The 22,164-nt window shown below is 38.3% G+C and overlaps 1 protein-coding gene and 1 long non-coding RNA gene across 5 annotated transcripts in view; one reads left to right on the top strand and one right to left on the bottom strand.

Moving 5' to 3' along the window:
• Positions 1 to 22,164, bottom strand: part of LOC116277836 (uncharacterized) — a 52,684-nt gene that overhangs the window by 12,303 nt on the left and 18,217 nt on the right. Inside the window, exons 1-2 of one of the 4 annotated variants that reach the window (XM_031672518.2) lie at positions 3,759 to 4,248; positions 1,042 to 1,283 (exon numbers count right to left, since the gene is read on the bottom strand). The exons of 1 other annotated variant lie outside the window; for it this stretch is intronic. The gene's annotated coding sequence lies outside the window, so the exon portion shown is untranslated. 2 more of the 4 variants (XM_072968700.1, XM_072968701.1) reach the window with 2 other exon arrangements.
• Positions 4,230 to 22,164, top strand: part of LOC116277837 (uncharacterized) — a 35,715-nt gene continuing 17,780 nt past the window's right edge. The window contains exon 1 of the long non-coding RNA XR_012076179.1: positions 4,230 to 4,417. This is a non-coding gene — a long non-coding RNA (uncharacterized lncRNA). The remainder of the gene's footprint in view (positions 4,418 to 22,164) is intronic.

Genomic DNA, 22,164 nt, shown 5'->3' with positions numbered 1-22,164 from the left:
CCATATATACAGAATACATTAAGAGTTTGCTTAATATTTGAGCATCTTGATATATATTGCAACTCTTCTCTACATAGAAACCACAAGTAATCTTGTCAAGAGTCAAATCATGTCATTGCTCTGCTTAAAAGTAAACATTTAGAAGCATACGGTGTTAATAGTGGCTGCTTCCAGGGAGCAGAAATGGAGAACTCAGGGCCAGGAATGAGGAGACATAGCTATTATTTTAATTTCTATCAAGTGTATGTATTAGATTTTAAAAATAGTAGTACTATATCTCTTTAAAAGTAAGAGAGAGGTGAACTAGTAGGAAGTCAGCACCAATTGCCAAGCCTGCATTGCAGGAGGTGGAGAAAAGTTGTACTACGATAGCTGGAGGTAAGAAGATAAGAAGAAATAAGAATAAGGGGGGTAAAATTCACCTCTGAGATATATAACAATGGAAGGAGGGAGAAATGATAGTTAAATTTTAAAGAAAAGAATCTATGTGCTAGTTTTCAAACAATTACAGATCTAGAATCCTTGGCAAGAAGGACTGAATGCTTAAGGAAGGGAGTCTAGGCATACAGGGAGAAGTGAAAAATGGAGCATGTTAGTGAGAAGAGGCATGAAATTTAGGCTGTGAAAGTCAGAAAATTGAGACTGCAAATGAGGTAGAGAGGCTGGCATCCAGAAGAGACATTAGAGGGGCAACCAGTCTTCCAGAACCTGAGAAAAGAAGAGCTTCAATCCAGGAAGAGTCTTTTGAAACGTTATTTGGGGATCTAAAGAATCCTCAGCAATTGTCACTCCAAAAGACAAGGGCTACGGGGTAGGGCATAGCTCAAGTGGTAGAGTGCATGCTTAGCATGTACGAGGTTCTGGGTTCAATCCTTGGTACCTCCTCTAAGAATAAATAAGTAAATAAATCTAATTACCTACCCACACCAAAAACAAAAACAGAAACAAAACAAGGGCTGATAAGATCATCTCCTCAAAAAAAAATTTTCAGGTGCTGGAAACTCACTGAATGACTGTAATGAGCCTTTATCCCATTCATACCTGTTGGGTTCTGTTCTGTCTCACTCCCCTGGAGAACACCTCCTTTACATTCCTTCCTCAAACATCCATTGCTCTTCTTGTTTGAACTGACGAATTTAAAACTCGAAATACTGACATACGATTCGGATGTGATTGTTGAGGGTCAAAGCAGCATCTCAGAATTTAGACTGGGTCCTTAGGATCCTCAAAGGTTTTGAAGGATAAATAAAGTGTAGCTCCGGGGGATGCACAGGGAAGCTGGCCTGTGAACAAGAACAAAGTAATGATGACCCCTTGGCTTAGAAGCTGGAGTACGAACATACATGTGAGCACACAGGAAAAAAGTATTTATAATTTGCATCTCAGGCCAAACCCATTATGCTATTTATAGGCTTCACACATTTCAAAACATGGGAAACAGAAGGTACCTTATTTTCAGAATTTAGGTTATACAGACAACATGACTGAGTTGCGAGAGTTCTCTAGAATCACAACCTGTACAGGTACTTTGAGCAGGTGTCACTTGTGGCCTTGCTCCTGATTGAACAGTCACAGTTCTGAATACCATTTTACCCCACAGCAATACTTTTCTCATAAATGTGAAGTCACCAAACTTGAGTGATATGGATAAAATGTAAAGGAAGTTGTTCTGGTATGATTCATGGATCAGAGTTCTTAACACTTTTAGAAGCCTAATATTTGTCCTATGTTATGTTACTCTAGGAGAAATTAAATATTCTAAGTGTCCCATAATTATACAGTCATTCAGTCATTAGTTCAGCAAACATATATATTTATCACTTATTATATGTATTGAAGAGACCATGGTCTCCAATTTGTAATGGGGTGTGCCAGATAAAAGGGTAAAACTTTCTCAGAAGTTCCTCCCTTATCTAACATAGGAGGCTTCGAATCCGGGTGGACAGTGCTATGAATTCAAGAAAACAGGTTAATACAGAAGGGGGAAAGGATGGAGGCAAACTGCAGGAGGAAAGACATTTTGGACATAGAGTTTGAAGTTCCTATGCAACCTCCAGATAGAGCTGTCCATTAGGCAGTTGGATACACGGATGAAGAACTCAGTGTAAGCCTCAAACAGAAATGGATATTTGTTACTCTTCTATCAGCTGAAGCCATAGCAATGGAATTTTGTTGCTCATACCGTTCTTAGAGGTGAAAAAAGATGATCAAAATCAGAAACTCAGGAACACTAATATTTAAGGGACAAACAGAAACATAAGCCACAGATGGAGGTTTTTTGGGGGGAGTTGTTCCTTGGTTTTGACTGAAGTATGTAAGTGAGGGTAGGATCATGGAAGGCAAGGGAACATTCAAGAATAAGGCAGTGATAAACAGCTGAAAAGGAATGGAGTGAATGTAGAAATCTAATTCCTCTATTGCAATTAAAAATGGAAAGGTACAAAACAGGCAAGCAAAAATGTCCCTGCCCTAGCTGCTGCATCCTCTGACAACTTTTTTTATTTTCTGTGTGAACTTCAAAAGTTTCTTCATGCAATCACAAATATAAATTCTTACCCACACTTAATAAAAAAAAAAGTAGATTATTACACCTAGCATACACCTTCCTTTCTTCATGTAACAAAATACACCGCAGACTTTTAAAATCTGTGACATATTTCCATTTGCTCAAGTTTTATTTTGGGTCCTTCATTAACATTTAAAAATAACCTTCGTATAGGTTTATACATTTACTGTCTATCCCTAGGTGTTTAATGTGATTTGTTGCTATTGTAAATTAAGGACTTTTCTTTATAACTAATACTGATTATTTTCTGTATGATCAAAGCTATTATTTCTACATATGAATTTTCGTACTGTAGTACTTTGCTCTTTCACTGTATCGAAAAACATGTTTAGTGTGATAAAATGCTGGAAGAAGCTGCCTTTATAGGTAAAAGAAAATCTGTTTCACTACACTTACAAATGCTATTTGGTTTGAGGAATACCTGGTCAAATTAGGAGTCAGATTGCCATAGTCACTGACAAACTAGGGAGTCTTAAATTGGTTACTTGATCTCTGCACCAAAGATAGGACAAGTTGCTTCCCAATTCTGTGTTGTCTGCACTAGTGGAAACTACCTCTTAAAGCTATTCCTTAGTCCAGGACTTCTCAAGGCAGCCTCACCAAAATTCTTCCAAAGAATGAAGGAAAGTCAATACCTACATGGAGTCTAGATACTCAATAACGAGTTTTCCAGAAATATTTCCTCTTAAAAAATTAATCCTGATTTTGTTTTCTACTCCACAGTGAGCCTGCTTTAATATAAAAATCGCTTTAAAATTACTTTTCGCTCAGTTGCTTAGCCTTTTCCCTTTCTCATTTTTCAAAGAAACGGATGCTCCAGAAAGATGCATCCTTATCGTTATTTAGAAAGAAAAGTGAGGTTTAGATGGTACTACCGCACTAAGCTCACAATGCCACCTACTCTCACAAACTTAGAACCACACGGGTTACAAATCTACAACCCTCTCGCACTCCCTCACAGCCTTGGTCACCCGCCCGCGAAGCCGCCCCACTTTCCTTCTGGACCCCTGCCCCCATCCACATAGGCTTCGAACACTGCACGTCACAGGAGGCCATTCCTCCTCTTCGGTCTCCCCAGCCCGGTCGCAGGCTCCGCGAAACCTACCCTACAGCCTCCGTGATCGGCCTGTAAGCCCAGAAACCCAGGTCCCGCGCCCAGATCTGCGATTCGCAGAGCCCAAACCAAACTCACCAGCAGACAAAGACAACGATGGCGAGCCACGAACTCTGCGCCTGCGCACTTCTTGGGCTGGCTAGCACTCCCAGAGGTCTCCTGGGCGCCAACAAGCCCGGGCTCAATCCCCGACGGAATCGGTCGGTATTGGTCGGCCGTCAGCTCTTCTGATTGTGGACTACATTTCCCAGAAGTTTCAGTGGTTCGAGAGACCTTTTCGAGTCAGCTTTCGCGCTTGCTTAACTCCGCCCCAGTTTGTGGGACTGTCTCCCCGGCTGGGGGAGGTGGGTACGTAGGCCGAGCCTCAGGACCTAGGTAACATTCTGTGTTATCTCTGCCTCTGGGAGACGGCAGTGTTGTGTCTTGCGTTATAATAAGCTCAATTCAAGCGCTCCGGAGTAACTCCAACTAGGAGTTATAGTTAAAGGCTACGTCCGCCAGGAGCGCCGGAAGACTCCTGGTTCCAGGCTTGGGGAGGCGGGGGGAGAAGGGGTGAAGGGAGGGAGCGATTGTGAGGAATCTCTGGCTGAGCTCTAGCCAGGCGCCTTCTTGTCCCTCGCGAGTGCGGCGCCGAACTACATTTCCCAGCGGCCGCCGCGCCCGGGCTGCTGGAGCCCAGGGCTGCTCTCGGAGCGGTTGGGCCTTGTCGCTGACACCTTCCGGAGGGAGGAACGCAGGTAAAACGTCCGGGGGCCGGGCTGGGGCGGGGAGGGAATGGAGACTGAGTATTAAGTCTTTAGGCGGAACGGGTGGGGTTGGGGAGGCTGGTGTCAGTTATGAAATTGTGTGCGATAATGCGGGCGCGTCAGTGTGTGTGTGTGTGTGTGTGTGTGTGTGTGTGTGTGTGTGTGTGTGTGTGTGTGTGTGTGTAGCCTTATGCAGGTGAGGCTGGTGTCAGTTATGAAATTGTGTGCGATAATGCGGGCGCGTCAGTGTGTGTGTGTGTGTGTGTGTGTGTGTGTGTGTGTGTGTGTGTGTGTGTGTGTGTGTGTAGCCTTATGCAGGTGAGTCTCCCTGATATGTTGCTGCGTGTGCTGCTGTGTGTTACCTGTGACTGTGTGTCCTTGTAGTGGTGTGTGGTTGTTTCTGTGTGACCATGTATTCCTCTTTGCGTGCAGGCATGTGTGAGCTTTGTGACTGCTTCTGTAACTGCGTCTCCGTGGGATTGGACTGTGCAGCACTGTGTGCGGAGGGGAAGGAAGGTTGACTCAGAGTGTTAACTTTGTGTCTAGTGGTGGGTGTGTGACTATACAGCAGTGGCTTTGTGAATTTGGGGAGACTGTTGGCGACTGTGTGTCACACATAGTCATATATGACATCACAGGATGGGATAGCTCTGCCTCTTGACAGTAAAGACCCTGACTCTTGTCTGTGACATTGAGGTTGAGATGGAAGCCCGAATCTTCTCTGATAGCCTTCCCGTGGTCGAGGAAGGGCAAGTGAGCAAGGTGACCCTGTCATCTGGGTCTCAAGGAAGGTTCATTGTCTCCTTTCCCATTTCTATCAGTTACCGTCCACTCAGTGGGTCTGCCCCTTGTGCATAGCCAATGAACACGCCAAGTACTTAAATTTTTTTTTCTTAATTTATACGATTTTTAAAGGTTACTTTTCATTTACAGTTATTACAAAATGTTGGCTTTATTCTTCGTGTTGTACAATACATCCATAAGCCTATCTTACACCCACTAATTTGTACCATCTAGTCCCTCAGCCATATAATGTGCCTTCCCCCTCCCCACTAGTAATCACTAGTTCTATGTATCTGTGAATCTGCTTTTTTTTTGTTATATTCACTAGTTTGTTGTATTTTTTAGGTTCCACATGTAAGTAATATACAGTATTTGTCTTTGTCTGTCTGACTTATTTCTTTTAGCACAATGCCCTCTAAGTCCATCCATGTTTCTGCACATGGCAAAATTTCCTTTTTGATGGCCAAGTAGTATTACCGTGTGTGTGTGTACATACACCACATCTTTATCCATTCATCTGCTGATGGAAATTTAGGTTGCTTCCATGTCTTGGTTATTGTAAATAGTGCTGCTATGAGCATTGGGGTGATGTATCTCTTCAAATGGGTGTTTTGGGGTTTTTTGGATATATACCCAGGAGTGGAATTGCTGAGTCATGTGTTAGTTCTGTCTTTAGTTTTTTGAGAAACCTCCATGCTTTTCCACAGTGACTACATCAGTTTTCATTCCCACCACCAATGCATGAGGGTTCCCTTTTCTCTACATCCTTGCCAACATTTGTTATTTGTGTTTTTCTTGATGACTGCCATTCTGACAGGTGTGAGGTGATATTTCATTGTGTTTTTTATTTGAATTTCTCTGATGATTATGGATGTTGAACATCTTTTCATGTACCTGTTGGCCATCTGCATTTTCTCTTTGGAAAAATGTCTGTTCAGTTCTTCTGCCCATTTTTTACTTGGATTGTTTGTTTTTGATGTTGAGTTGTATGAGCTGTTTATATATGTTGGATATTTATCCCTATTGGTAATATCATTTGCAAACATCTTCTCCCATTCAGTGGGTTGTCTTTGATTGTTGACGGTTTTCTTTGCTGTGCAAAAACTTTTAGGTTTAATTAGGTCCCGTTTATTTTTGCTTTTATTTCCTTTGCTTTAGGAGATGGACCCAAAAAAGTATTGCTGTGATTTATGTCAGAGAGGACACACAGAGTACTTTTGATAAAAACAGGAGCATTTATTATAGTGACAAATGAGGAGCTAGCTCTCAAAGCACTGTCTCTCTGAAGCTGGTTGGGGAAGTTTTAAGCCTAGGGGACATGCATAGTCCTGAAAGGGTGGGCTTGATGAAGAGGAAAAGATTATTCAAGGTTGCCAAAAACTGCAAGCTAGCAGGTGTTTTGGTTGGTTGTTCCCACTGTGGTTTTTTGTTGACTGGAATGCACTCAGCCTTCTCAGAACATCTGGTGTTTGCAACTTTCTGCAATTTAAGGATTAGTTTCTGCAAAACAAAGCACACTTTGGTTAACCCTATTCTTCCCCTACTGCTGCCTAGCTAACATATTCTTCTCCAACAGCGATCTCCAGAGAAGAAAACAATGGTTATAACATCTAAAAGTCATATTTAAGGAGGCTTAGTATTTTCTCTTTGTTTCTAAAATGCTCCATTTTTTTCAGGAGGTAACTTTTTTTTTTTCTTGGCAAACACCTCAGAAAGACCCATCAAGTAACTTGGAACCTGCTATTTCTCGTTGACCATATCTTCTTTGCATTTCCTAATTTTTAAAATTAGTATGACAAATGGTTCAGTTTATGTTGTGAATACTGAATATTCTGGTTTTACATATGTACATATATGTAAACATGTAGATTCATATATACACACATATGTGTGTAAACATATATACATACACATTTTATATTTTCATTTAAGTGATGTTGTAACTTCCCACCTAATTGAAAGTTATTTGAGAAATAAACTTAGAATGTCTTTTTAATAATTTAATTAAATGTTTGTAATAACATAGTAACGAAGAGCCACCCAGGAAGTGAGTCTTGGGCAATAAACACAAAACCTCAAAAGCAACTAACAACTCTAGAACTTAGTATCAATAAAGGAATATCACTGAAACATAATTTTTCTCTCTAAAATTACCCTCATTTCTATGAAACAGCCAAAATAAGACTAATTTGTTTGCAAAATAAGTCTGGTTTCAGTAAACTTAGCCTGATTATTTAGATAACTGTAATTTATTATAGAAGGTGTTTTAATTGGCTGTGCTGGAACTTTTCATAAGGAATCTCAGATTCAACTTTTAAAAGGCCTCTCAAGACGAGGAAATCCTTGCCAAGGACTTGCCATTGGATTCTGCCTGTGATAGCTATATATTTGTGTGAATTCCTCTCTTTGTTTTCTATGTCTGTGAGTCTGTTTCTGGTATTTTGTTCTTCTTGATGCAATGGTAAATGATATTGCTTTCTTAATTTTTATACACTAACAACAAAATACTCTTTGTATAGAAATACATACAAAATTATGTATATTTTACATCTAGTAGTTTTTTGGATTTTCTATGTAAAGTATCATGTTATCTGCAAACAGAAACAGTTTTACTTCTTTCTTTCCAATTTGAATTAGGGCTTCCAATACTATATTGAATAACAGTGTCAAGAGTGGGCATTCTTGCCTTGTTCCAGATCTTAGAGCAAATGCTTTCAACTTTTCACCACTGAGTATGATGTTACTTGTGGGCTTGTCATATATGACCTTTATTATGTTGAGATATATTACCTTTATATGAACATTGTGGGGAGTTTTTTTTTAATCATAAATGGATGGTGAATTTCATCAAAATTTTATTTTAACCTGTTTAGATGATCATATGATTTTTATTCTTCAGTTTGTTAATGTGGTGTATCATATTGATTGATGTGGATATTGAACCATCGTTGCTTCCCTTGGCTAAATTCCACTTGATCGTGGTGTATGATCCTTTACTGTATTGTTTGTTTGGTTTTTTTCTTTCTTTCTTTAAATTGAGGTGTAGTCAGTTTACAATGTTGTGTCAGTTTCTGGTGTACAACATAATGGTTCAGTCATACATACACATACATATATTTGTTTTCATATTCTTTTTCATTATAGGTTACTGTAAGATATTGAATATACTTCCCTGTGCTATATAGTATAAGCTTATTGTTTATCTATTTTAATGTATTGTTGAACTCTCTTTACCAGCATTTTGTTGAGGACTTTTGCATCTAGGTTCATCAGTGTTACTGGCCTGTAATTTTCTTTTTTTCTGATACCTTTGTCTGGTTTTGGTATCAAGATGATGCTGGTCTCACAGAATGAGTTTGGAAGCATTCCTTCCTCTGCAATTTTTTGGAATATTGAGAAGGATAGATGTTAACCCTTCTCTAAATGTTTGGTAGAATTTATCTGGGGGCTTTCTGGTCCTGGACTTTGTTTGGAGTTTTAAAAAAATTATTATTATTGATTCAATTTCATTACCAGTAATTGGTCTGTTCAATTTTCTGTTTCTTCCTGGTTCAGTCTTGGGAGATTGTACATTTTAGGAATTTGTCCATTTCTCTAGGTTGTCCATTTTATTGGCATATAGTTTGTAGTTATCTCTCATGATCCTTTGTATTTCTGTACTGTCATTTGTAACTTCTTTTTCATTTCTGGTTTTATTCATTTGGGCTGTCTTTTTTTCTAAATAAGTCTTGCTAAAGGTTTATTGGTTTTGTGTATCTTTTCAAAGAACCAGCTCTTAGTTTCATTGATCTTTTCTTTCTTTTTTTTAGTTTTTATTTCATTTACTTCTGCTCTGATCTTTATGATTTCCTTCTTTTACTAACTTCGGGGTTTTTTCTTCTTTTTCTAGTTCCTTCAGGTATAAGTTTAGGTTGTTTATTTGATTTTTTTTTATTTCCTGAGGTAGGCTTGTATCACTGTATATTTCCTTCTTAGAACTGCTTTTGCTGTATCCCTTCCAGATTTTGGAAGGTTATGTTTTTGTTTTCCTCTGTCTCCAGCTATTTTTTATATTTCTTTGTTAATTTCTTCAGTGATCCATTGGCTGTTTAGTAGTGTATCATTTGGCCTTTGTGTGGGTTTCTGAAGTTTTTTTTTTTTCCTTGTAGTTGATTTCTAGTCTAATAGTACTATCATCAGAAAAGATGCTTGATATGATTCCAGTATTCTTAAATTGAAATTTTATTCCTTTTGTTCTTATGATTTGAGGATTATTTTTAGTATTACGTTTGGATTCCTTTTTCTTTTTTGTGTATGTATCTATGATAGATTTTTGGTTTGTAGTTACCATGAGGTTAATATATAGCAATCTATGTATATACATGTTTATTTTATTGTGGGTATAGGTAATTTTACTACTTTTGTCTTTTAACCATCCTATTAACTTTGTATGTGATTGATTTACTACCCTTACAGTATGTTTTCCTGTACTGATGAGCTTTTTCCTTTTGTAAAGTTCATTTTTCTAGTTGTGGTCTTTTCTTTTTCACTTAGAGAAGTTCCCTTGACATTTCTTATAAAGCTGTTTCAGTGGTGCAGAACTCTTAGCTTTTGCTTATCTGTAAATTTTTGATCTCTTCATCAAATCTGAATGTGATTCTTGCCTGGTAGAGTATTCTTGGTTGTAGGTTTTCCTGTTTAATCACTTTAAATATATAGTGCTATTCCCTTGCAGGCTGCAGAGTTTCTGCTGAAAAATCAGCTGATAGCCTTATGGGAGTTCTCTTGTAAGTAACTTGTTGCTTTTCCCCCTGCCACTTATTAATGTTCTCTCTTTATCTTTAATTTTTGCCATTTTAATTACAGTATGTCTCGGTGTGTTCCTCTTTGGTTTAATTCTGTTTGAGACTCTGTGCATTTCCTGAACTTGGATATCTGATTCCTTTTCCAAGTTAGGAAAGTTTTCAGCTACTTTCAACCAATCTTCAGTTATGTTTTCAGCCCCTTTCTCTCTTCGCCTTCTGTGGCCCCTGTAATGTAAAGATTAGTGCACCGAATGTTGTCCCAGAGGTTTCTTAAACTGTTCTTATTTTCGTTCTGTTTTCTTTTCTTAACATTTTTTATTGAGTTATAAGCATTTTACAATGTTGTGTCACATTCCAGTGTAAGGCACAATTTTTCAGTTATACGTGAACATACATATATTCATTGTCACATTTTTTTTCGCTATGAGTCTGTTTTCTTTTTTTTTTCTGTTCAGCATTAGTTATTTCCACTACTCCCTTCCAGCTCACTGATCCGTTCCTCTGTATCATGTAGCCTACTGTTGATTCCTTCTAGTGCATTTTTCATTTAGTTATTGTATTCTTCATCTGTTTGCTTCTTCTTTATATTTTCTAACTTTATGTTAAAAACTTGTAACAGAGAATTCTGTGCATCTGTTTTCCTCCCCAGTTCTTTGATCATCTTTACAATCACTACCCTGAATTCCTTCTCAGCCAGTTTGTCTGTCTCCACTTCACTTAGTTCTTTTTCTGTGGCTTTATCTTGTTCCTTCATTTTAAACATATTCCTCTGTAATGTCATTTTGTCTAAGTTTTGGCTTTATCTTGTTCTTTCATTTTGAACATACTCCTCTGTTACATCATTTTGTCTAAGTTTCTGTTTTTGTTTTTGTATGTCTAGTAGGTTGGTTATGTTTCTTGACCTCAGAGAAGTGACTTCTTGTAGGAGACATCCTACATGTCCCAGTAATGCACTCACCACTCATCACCAGAGCTGTATGTTCTAGCCCCTTTGAGGGCTGCATGTGTCCTTCTGTTGGGGTTAGCTATGTGGGTGGTCTGCTAGGCTTGGTTGGCCACCCCTGTCAGGTTCATTGCCAGGCTCTGCCTTGTGCAAAGGCTACCATCCACTGGTTCATGCGACTGGATCTCAAGATGGCTGACTGTGGTACCCTAAGGGGCCCTGAGTCTTGTGCTGGCTTACTGGGGGTGGAGTCAGGGTCCAGGAGACCCCAGGGCTATTTCCCACTAGTGGTGTGTGAAGCCAGTCCTGGGACTAGTGCCAGCCAATGTGCAGGCAGAGCCATGTCAGGGGTGCCAGAGCTGCTGTTGGGTTGCTGGTTGGTGGGGCTTGTTCCTGACACTGTTGGCAGCAGGGTCCAGGGTGTCCCAAAACTGTTGTTGGCCTGTTTGTGGGCGGGGTCAGGGCTTAGCCACGGCCAGGGTTCAGCCAGTCCCAGGGCAGGATCTGGCCTGCTGGTGTGCAGGCTGGGTCCCCAGGCTGTGGGGCTGTGATTTTCTTGAAGCTGATGTCTGCCCACTTGTGGGTAATCCTGGGTCTGAGGCTAGAGGTGGCTCACTGGTGGGCAAGGCCAGATTGTTTCCACCTTTGGCTATTATGAATTAATATAATTAATTTATAATAAATATAATGCTGTTAGCATTCATTTACAAGTTTTTGTGTGGACATATGTTTTCAATTCTTTTGGGTTTTCAATTCCACCTAAATTTTGAATTGCTAGGTACTATGGTAAGTCCATGATTAACATTTTGAGGAACTGCCAAACTGTTTTCAAAGTCCGTTTCACATATCCAATAGATATTTATTTGGTTTCCAATTTTCTGCACCCTCACCAACACTTTTTACTGTCTGTCTTGTGATTGTTTGCCCTTTTAGGTGTAAATTGGTAACACATTATGATTTTGATTTGCATTTTTCTGGTGACTAATAATGTTTCCATGTGTTTAATGGCTATTTGTATATCCTAGAAAAATGCATATTCCACTTATTTGCTTATTTTAAAGTTGGGCAGTTTTTCTTCTTCTTACTGAGTTCTTTATATATTCTAATTTCAAGGCTGTTACCTGATATATGATTTGCAATCCTTCCCCCACATTTTGTTGGTTGTCTTTTTTATATTATAGCCTTTATTTTCAGAGTGCTTTTAGGTTTAAGGAGAGTTCTTATATACCCCTCTCTCCTCTGATCAGTTCCCCATATGATTAATACCTTATAGTGGTGTTTTACATTTATTATAATTGAAGAATCAATATTGATACATTATCATTAACTAAGGTCAATAATTTACATTGGGGTTCACTCTTTGTGTTATATAGTTCTATGGAATTTTCAAAATGCATAGTGTCATGTGATATATAGTATCATCTTATATCATTACAACATCACACAGAATAATTTGCCCTAAAAGTCCCCTGTGCTTCAACTGTTTCTCTCTCCGCAGTCCCTTCTCTTTCCTGGCAACTACTGGTAATTTTACTGTCTACAGTTTCCTATCACCAAACTCCATATAGTTGGAATCCTTAAAGTATGTAGCCTTTTCAGACTGGCTTATTTTTAAAGTATACCCAGGATTTGCTTTAATTAGGTATGGTAACATACACAGACACAGAAATTACTGTCCTGAAGGAATACACTTCTGTAATCACAGGCAGCACAGCACATCACACAGGTCCACACGAGGAAGCCCCAGGGCCTGTCAGGAGGTAGAACAAGAAGAAAACATGAGCAAGAAGCTTTATTGTGTTTTCTGCAGGAAGGAATGGGTGGAATAGTGTAAGAAGGCTTTAGATTGCTTAGTTTGAACAGTTTCAGAGGGTTGAGGGGCAAAGAGCTGTCCGTAGTTGCTAGGATATGGCTCTGGAGTGATTAGGGCAAGGGAATGCTGTCCATGGTGTGAGAGTCTGATAAAGGGGGTCATTGAAGGCTGTGCTCTGTTTGATTAGTTTTCATTTGAAAGGCTGGCTCACATGTGAGTTGTTCACTGTCCGAAGGAAATTGCTATTCTGGGAGGCACAGTCTCTCCTGAGTCATTAAAGCCCCAGGTATCAAACAATCAAAAATATAGAAAATAAAAAGACACATTTCACTAAGCAATGTGTATTTAAGTTTCCTCCATGTGTTTTTGTGGCTTAATAACTAATTTCTTTTTCTCACTGAATAATTTATTGTATATATGTGCAGTAGTTTGTTTATCCATTCACCTTTTAAAGACCTCTTGGTTGCTTCCAGTTTGGGGGAATTATGAACAAATATGCTGTAAGCACTTGAGTGAGGATTGTTGTCCATAGGTTTTCTCCTTATTTGGACAAATACTTTGGAGAAAGTTTTCTTGATCATATGGTAAGACTATGTTTAGCTTTGAAATAAACTGCCAAACTGTCTTCCAAAGTTGTTCTATCTTGCCTTCTCATCAATAATGAATGAGTTCCTGTTTCTCCACATCCTTACCAGCATTTGGTATTGTCAGCATTTTAGATTTTAGCTGTTCAGATAGGTGTATGTGGTATCTCATTGTAGTTTGCAATTTCCTAATGCCATATAGTTCTGAGCATCTTTGAATAAGCTTATTTACTATCTATATATCTTTTGCCAGGTGTCTGTTCAGATCTTTTATACATTTTAATTGAATTGTTTGCTTTCTACTGTTGAGTTTTAAGAGTTCTTTGCATATTTGTGTTTCAAGTCCTTTGTCATGTACATTTTTCAAATGTTTTCTCCCAGTCTGTGTCTTGTCTTTTTATTAAAAGTGTCTTTTGCACAAGAGAAATTTTTAATTACCTCTAACTTATCAAGTTTTCTTTTTCATGGATTGTACTTTTGGTGTTTCTAAAAAAATCATTTCCAAAGCCAAAGTCATCTACATTTTCTGTTATCTTCTAGAAAGTTTAGTTTTATACAGTACAGTTAGGTGTATGATTGATTTTGAATTTTTTTTGAAAGTTGTAAAGCCTGGTCCAGATTCATTTTCTTAATGGGGATATCCAGTTGTTCCTCAATATTTGTTGATTGGCACCTTTCTCCATGGATTTGTCTTTGTTCCTTTGTCAAAAACCTATTTGTTTGGATGGTGGGCAAGATGGCAGAGTAGAAGGACCACGAACTTGCCTCTCCTTGCAGCTACAAAAAAACAACAACCAACTTCTGAATAGCCATCGAGAAGAAAGACTCGACTCTAGCAAAAAAAGATCTGCTTCAACTGAAAACATTGAGAGAACCACAACATGAAGGTAGGAGGAGTGCGTTCTGACATCGTTGGGCCCCATATGCCCCAGGTGGGCAGCCCACAAGCTGAAGAACAATTAAGTCACAGAGGCACTCCCACAGGAGTGAGAGTTCTGAGCCCCACGTCAGGCTCCCCAGACCAGGGTCCCGGCAGTGGGAGGAGGAGACCCCAGGACATCTGGTTTCGAAGGCCAGTGGGGGTTAACTTCAGGAGCCCCACAGGACTGGGAGAGACAGAGACTTAAGTCTCTTGGGAAGGACACATGGGATCTCGCCTGCACCAGGTCCAGGGGCAGAGACAGTGATTATACAGGAACCTGGGCCAGACCTGCCTGCTGGTTTTGGAAGTTCTCCTGGGGAGTTAGGGGACTGCTGCAGCTCACCCAGGGGGCATAGAAGCTGGTGGCAGACATCCTGGGAGTGGTCATCTACTTGAGCGTCCCTGGAGGCTGACATTGATTGGATCAATAGCACCAAGACCAGCCCCACCCAACAACCTGTAGGCTTAAGGGCTGGGAACCCTTAGTCCAAAGAACATACTGGGTGGAAACACAGCCTGACCCATCAGCAGACTTTCTGAGCCACAAACGCCTCAAGGCAGGGCCCTACCCACCAGAGGCCCAGGCCACGCTTCACCCAGCAGTGGGCAGACACCAACCTCTCCTGCCAGGAAACCTACATAAGCCTCTAGCCCAGCGTCATCCACCGGGGGCAGATACCAGAAATAAGAAAATAGTCCCAAGCCTGTGGTAGGAATCCACAAACACAGGCCAGACTCTACACTGGGACCAGCTCAACCCTGCCCCTTGGGTGACAAGAGAGGAGTGTACTGCTGGGACACATAGGATGTCTCCCACAGAGGGCCACTTCTCCAAGGTTGAGAATCATAACTAGCCCATCTAAAAGAGGTAGCTCACAGCAAAAAAAATGTGACAATGAATATATGTATGTTCATGTATAACTGAGAAATTGTGCTGTACACTGGAATTTGATACAACATTGTAAAATGACTGTAACAATAAAAAATGTTAAAAAAAAAAAACCCAAAAACCACAAAGAGAAAGACAGACAAAATTAGGTGGCAGAGGAATTTCCTCCAGGACAAGGCACAAGATAAAATCACAGAAGAAGAAGTAAGTGATGAGGAGATAGGCAATTTATGTGAGAAAGAGTTTAGAATGATGATGGTGAAGATGTTCCAAGAATTCAAGAGAAGTATATATGCACAGAATGAAGTTTTTTGCAAAGAGCTGGAAAATATAAAGAATAGCCAAACAGAGTTGAAGAATAAAATTACTGAAATGAGTAACACACTAGAAGGAACCAAGAATAGACTAAATGAAGCCAAAGAACAGATTAGTGAGCTACAAGACAGAACTGGAAATTGCTGTTGCAGAACAGAAAAAAGAAAAAAGAATGAAAACAAATGAGGATAATTTAAGAGAACTCTGGGACAATATGAAGCACACTAATATTCGCATTGTAGGGGTCCTAGAAAATGAAGAAAGGGAGAAAGGACCTGAGAAAAATTTTGAAGAGATACTAACTGAAAACTTCCCTAACTTGGGAAAGGAAACACTCACTCAAGTCCAGGAAGCTTCGAGAATCCCACACAGGATCAACCCAAAGAGGAATATACCAAGGCACATACTAATCAAATTCACAAAAATTAAGGATAAGGAGAGAATATTAAAATCAGCAAGACAAAAGCAACAAATAACATACAAGGGAACTGCCATAAGGTTATCAGCTGATTTTTCAGCAGAAACCCTTCAGGCCAGAAGGGAGTGGCATGATATATTTAAAGTGCTGAAAGGGAAAATTTTACAGCCAAGAATACTCTATCCATCAAGGCTCTCATTTAGACTTGATGGGGAAGTCAAAAGCTTTACAGATAAACAAATGCTAAAAGAATTCAACACCTCCAGACCAGCTTTATAAGAAATACTAAAGGAACTTCTCTAGTCATCAAAGCACAAAAAAAAAAAAAAAAAAAAAAAAAGAAGAAAGAGAAAAAAAAATTGCTGTGATTTCTGTCAGAGTGTTCTGCCTATCTTCTAAGAATTTTATGGTTTCTGGTCTTAAATTTAGATCTTTAATCCGTTATGAGTTTATTTTTGTATATGGTATGAAAAAATGTTCTAACTCCTTTTTTTTATATGTAGCTGCCCAATTTTACCAGCATCTTGAGAAAACAAAAAGCACTTATTGAAGACACTATCTTTTCCCCATTGCATATTCTTGCCTCATTTGCCATTGATTAATTGACCCTAAGTGCAAGTGCATTGGTTTCTTTCTGGGCTTTCCATTCTGCTCTGTTGATCTACATGTCTGTTTTTGTGCCAGTACCATACTGTTTTGATCACTGTAGCTTTGCAGTCTGAAGATAGAGAGCATGAAACTTCCAGCTCTGTTTTTCTTTCTCAAGATTGCTTTGGTTATTCAGAGTCTTTTGTGTTCTCATAGAGATTTTAGATTTATTTGTTCTAGTTCTGTGAAAAATGCCATTGGTATTTGACAGGGACTGCATTGACCTATAGATTACCTGGAGTAATATGGTCATATTAACAATTTAATTCTTCCAATTGATGAACATGCTATATCTTTCCATCTGTGTCATTTTCAATTTCTTTTGTCAGTGTCGTAGTTTTCTGAGTAAAGACCTTTTACCTCCTTAGATTAATTCCTAGGTATTTTATTCTTTTTGATGCAGTTATAAATAGAATTGCTTTCTATTTTTGACACTCTGCTGTTAATGTGTAGAACTGAAACATATCTCTGTGTAATAATTTTATCCATTCATAGGTTGTATATTCTATATGCATAAAGAAAGTTAGAACATGGGTAAGATAGATGATCGGCAGAGGAGCCACAAGGCATCCTGTGTACACCTCTGTGTTATGAAAGACTTGTAACATTGCATAGAGTTGATAGCGCTATCCAAATTTTTCTGCATCCTTTTATTAATAAAACAAAAATGACCATGCATGCTAATATCCAGTCTAATATATATTTAGTGGTATTTATATATGATCTGCATTGATTATCACCCTAACTTAGCAATATATTAGGACCTTAAGTCAGTTGGTGAAGAAAAGTGGCTGAGCTTCTTTTGTAATTAGAAGAAATAAAATGTATATAATAACATGAACCAAATACTTCTAGAACAAGAATAGAAGCATGCAGAATATCTTGGCTGGAGTAGAGTCCATATCAAATAAGTGAAATACCTAATAAGACAGAAAAGGAACATATCAAATCAGTAGAGAAATTTGAGCATCAGACAGGCTATAAAAATGTGTTGAAGAGTGTGTTTTCTAATGGTAGATTTATGTGTGTTCTTAGGTAAACCACGTACATATGGAAATTAAAATGTAGGAAATAAAGAATATTTCAATTTCAAAAAAAAATCTATTTGTTTAGAGTTACTTCTGAGATCTCTGTTCTGGTCCATTGATCTATTTGTCTATTCTTTTGCCAATACACAGTCTTGATTACTGTATCTTTATAGTAAATCTTATGTTGATAGTGTTAGTCCTCCAACTTTTTCATGTTCAGTATTGTTTGACTATTGTGAGTCACTTTCCTTTCCACATTATCTTTAGAATCAGTTTGTCAGTGTCCACAAAATAACTTGTAATTTTAATTGATATAGCATTGATACTATAGGTCAAGTTTGGAAGACCTGTCATCTTACTATTGAGTTATGAACACAGGTTTTTTTCTATTTATGAACATAGACTAGTTCTTTGATTTATTTCATCAGTTTTCTAGTTCTCCTTATCTATGTCTTGTACATATTTTGTTAGGTTTATTCCTTAGTACTTTTTGTCACTGTAAATGGGTACATGTTTTAAATTTCAAATTTCTATTTTTCATTGCTGGTGTATAGGTAGATACTTGACTTTTGTATTCAGTTTTTTAATGATTTCTTTGGGGTTTTTACAGTCAACCATGTCATCTGCAGAGATGGTTTTATTTATTACTTCCCAATCTGCATACAGTTTATATCTTTTTCTTATCTTGTTGCATTAGTTAGAACTTGTAGTACAATATTAAATAGGAGTGGTGAGAGCAGACATCCTTGCCTTGTTCCTGCTCTTAAAGGGAAAGCTTTTAGTTTTTCACTATTGAATACAATGTTATCTGTCAGTTTTGGGTAAATGTTTTTATCAAGTTGAAGAAGTTCTCTCTATTCCTGGTTTGTTGAGACAAGCTTTTAAATCATGAATGAGTATGGGATCTTTCCAAATGCCTTTTCTGACTCTATTGAAATGATCATATGGTTTTTCTTTAGTCTGTTGATGAGATGGATTAATTACTTGAGTTTTATATATTGAACTGGTCTTCCATGCATGGGATAAATCCCACTTGGTTGTGTATATGATTCCTTTTATACTTTTTTTTTTTTGGATTTGACTTTCTAATACTCTATTGAGGATATTTGCTTTTATGTTCTTGAGAGATACTGGTGTGTAATTTTCCTTCCTTACAGTGTCTTAATATTTGATTTTGATATTAGGCTAATGATAGGCTCATAGAATGAGTTAGGATTTGTCATCTGATTCTATTTTCTGGAAGAGATTGTAGAGAATTAGTATATCTGCCTTAAACATTTAATAGAATTCACCAGTGAAACTATCTGTACCTGATGCTTCTATTTTAGGTTATTACTCAGTTTATTTAAAAATATGGACATTTAGATTATCCATCTTTTTGTGTATATTTCAGTAGATTTTGTCTTTTTAGGAATTTTTGTCTAAGTTACCTAATTTGCTGGCATGCAGTTGTTCATAGCATTTCCTTTAATACTTTACATTTCTGTGAGGTCACTAGTCACACCCTCTTTTCATTCTGGATTTCAGTATCATCTCCCTTTTTTATTTTCATGGCCATTTTAGCCGAATATTTGTCATTTTGTTTATATTTTAAAGAAAGAAATTTTGACTTTATTTATAATCTTTTTTCTATTAACTTTCCTATTTATTTCTCATCTATTCCTTAGTATTTCCCTCATTCTTGTTTTTATTCCTCCCTAGTTTCTTAAGGTGCAAAGTTAGGTTACTGATTTGAGAGCTTTCTTTTTAAAAAAAAGTAGGCACCTATCACTATAAATTTACCTCTGTTCACTGCCTTATATGCATCTCATGAGTTTCATTTTCACCTGAAAGTATTTTCTAATTTTCCTTACTTTTTGTTTGATTTTTAAGTTATTGGTAATATGTTTAATTTCCAAATATTTGTGAATGTCTCAATTTTCTGTTATTTATTTCTAATTTAATATCACATAACTGGATATACTTAATATGATTTTTAATCCTTTTAAGTTTATTAACATTTGTTTCATGTCGCAAGGTGTGTTTTATTCTGGAGAACATTTGTTTTATGTGTGCTTGAGGAGAATGTATGTGTATTTTGCTCTTATTGGGTAGAGTTTCTATTGATGCCTATTATCTAGTTGATTTATACTGTTGTTCACGTCTTCTGCTCTCTTGACAATCTTCCTAGTTGTTCTAGCTGTTATTGAAAGTGGTTTTGAAGGCTCTGTTGTTACCTTGTCAGTTTTTGCTTTGTGTATTTTGAAGCTCTGTTTTTAGGTAGATGCCATGCTTTAAGCATTTTTATGATAGTAGCTTTAAAATCCTTGTAAGATAATTCTAATATCTTTGTCATCTTGTTTTTGGTAGGTTCCCCCCCCCCCGCCAGTCTTTTCTCATTCAAATTGAATATTACTGATTCTTGTGAGAATGAGTAAATTTTTACTGTACCCTGGTGATCTGGGGTATAATCTAATCATAGCGTGGTTCTTATGTAAATCTTGCTACTTGTTGATAAGGGCGAATTTAGTCGTGGCTCAGTTTACACACATAGTATGGGAGGCCCCACTGGCTGGAAGGGGAAAGGGCCTTTGTTACTGCTGCGTTGGAGTGATACTGCACTGGCAGTTCACACACTGCCTCTGTAAATGCCTGCCAGATGGTATGAGGAGGAACACCACCTGGTAAGAGCCAAGTCACAACAGTACTCAGCACTCTATACTTACACACTTCCATTGCACCTGCCGGCATCTCCTGATGAGGAGTGCTTCATGATTCCTGGGCTAGGATGGCAGTCAGTGCTACCTAACCGTAGCTGCCCATTATTGATGGGCTAGGACGGTAGTCAGGTCTCTGCCTACATCAGAATCTGCATGTGCCCACTGGGAGAGGGGGCACTGCCACTTTAATGCTGGGCTGGGGTGATCCGCTGTGGGCACACAAAGCATCACAGATGCTAACTGGCAAGAAGGTAGGGTGGCGCTGCTAGCTGTTGTGCATAACAGTGTGGACGATTGGTACTTTTTGTTTTTAGTGTTCAGCTAATGTAGAGTTGGCATTGTCAAAGGGTTCGGTTCTGCAGGGCAGCAACCTTCTGAGCTCTTTGGCTAGGGAAAGCATAGCTTTGGTGTTTTGATTGTTATTGTGTCGTGTTTTGGTAGTTGTTTGCACCTGGTGGCATTTCGAATTTCAGGCTTCTCTGGTGCTGAGGTTGGAATATACAGGAAGACAAAACACAAAACACCCAATTCTCCTTCAGGGAACTGACCATTGAGTCGGGTTGTTCTTCAAATCCCAAGGTCCAGACAATTGGCCTTCATTTCTCCAACTTTCAGATTCTTGTTTGTTTCATATATTTTTTCCATAGATTTTAAGTCTAATAATTGAGGAGTAACAGGACAAAATGTGTTTACTCCATCGTATCCAGAACTAAGGTTTCTTTCTTACCTTTACTCTTCTGCATGTACAGAGGGTTGTTGTTTTTGGTTTTTTGTTTTTTTTCCCCCCTCTACTGCTGGTTCTAAGACTCTCTCTTTATCATGGAGTTTAATCAGGTTTGTTACGATTCCCTTGGGGTACTGGAGTTCTTTTTTTCCCCTGTCATGTTTCTTGTGTTTGGGATGGGTTGAACTTCCTGGATCTGTGGGTTTACAGTTTTCATCAAATCTGGAAAGTTTTCAGCCATTATTTCTTCAAATATTTGTCCCCTGCCCATTCTTACTCTTCTCTTCCAGGGATCCCAACTACATGTAATTAGGCTACTTGAAGTCCCACAGCTCTTTGATACTTTTATCTTCTCAGTCTGTTTTCCACTCTGTTTCAATTTGTATAGTTTTTATTGTTATATCTTGAAGTTTACTAATGTCTGCTTTTGCAGTATTTAATCTATTAATCCCATCCACTGTATTTTAAAGTCTCAGACATTATATTTAACCTCTAGATTTGTTCGGGACTTTTAAATATCTGCCACTTTAGTACTTAACATGGTCAATCTCCTGTCTTCCTTATTGGAAATGCAGAATAAGTTATGGTTGTTGTACTGTCAGCATCTATTATCAAATGTAAAATTTATTTTTGTCATTTCTTGATTTTTCTCATTATAATCATGCGTTCCTCCTTATTTACATTCCTGGTAAAATTTATTTACTAGGAGATATCATGAAAGTTACCTTCACTGTGCTTTGTATTTTTGCATTTCTATAAATATACGCAAGCTTTGTTCTGGGATATACTTACGCTACCTGGAAAGTTTGTTCACGATTTGCTTTAAGGGTTGCTAGGTGAAACCAAGAAATCCTTAGTGCAGTGCTAACTTGCTTCTCTACTGAGACAATAGCTTTTTGCATAATCTTACTAGTGCCCTGTAAATTATGAGATTTACCACTCTTGCTGATGGGGACACAAGTGATTCCTGGCCCTGTGTGAGCTCCAAGGATTATGTGTGCTCCTAACCATTTCTTCTGCTGGCTTCAGGTGGTCTCCTTGACCTCATGCACTGATAGGAACTTAGCTCAATAATCTGCCTGGCAAATTACAGCCTAATAATTGCTCTAGCCATTAAAGCCTCCCTGGACTCTTCAGCTCCATCTTTAGGGAGATGATGAAGCTCCCCCTGCATTCTCCCTGTGCTGA

The sequence above is a fragment of the Vicugna pacos genome, chromosome 9 (assembly GCF_048564905.1).
Source record: "Vicugna pacos chromosome 9, VicPac4, whole genome shotgun sequence".
NCBI lineage: Eukaryota > Metazoa > Chordata > Mammalia > Artiodactyla > Camelidae > Vicugna > Vicugna pacos.
The sequence above is the reverse complement of the archived record's forward strand: the minus strand, read 5'-3'. Positions and strand labels throughout refer to the sequence as shown.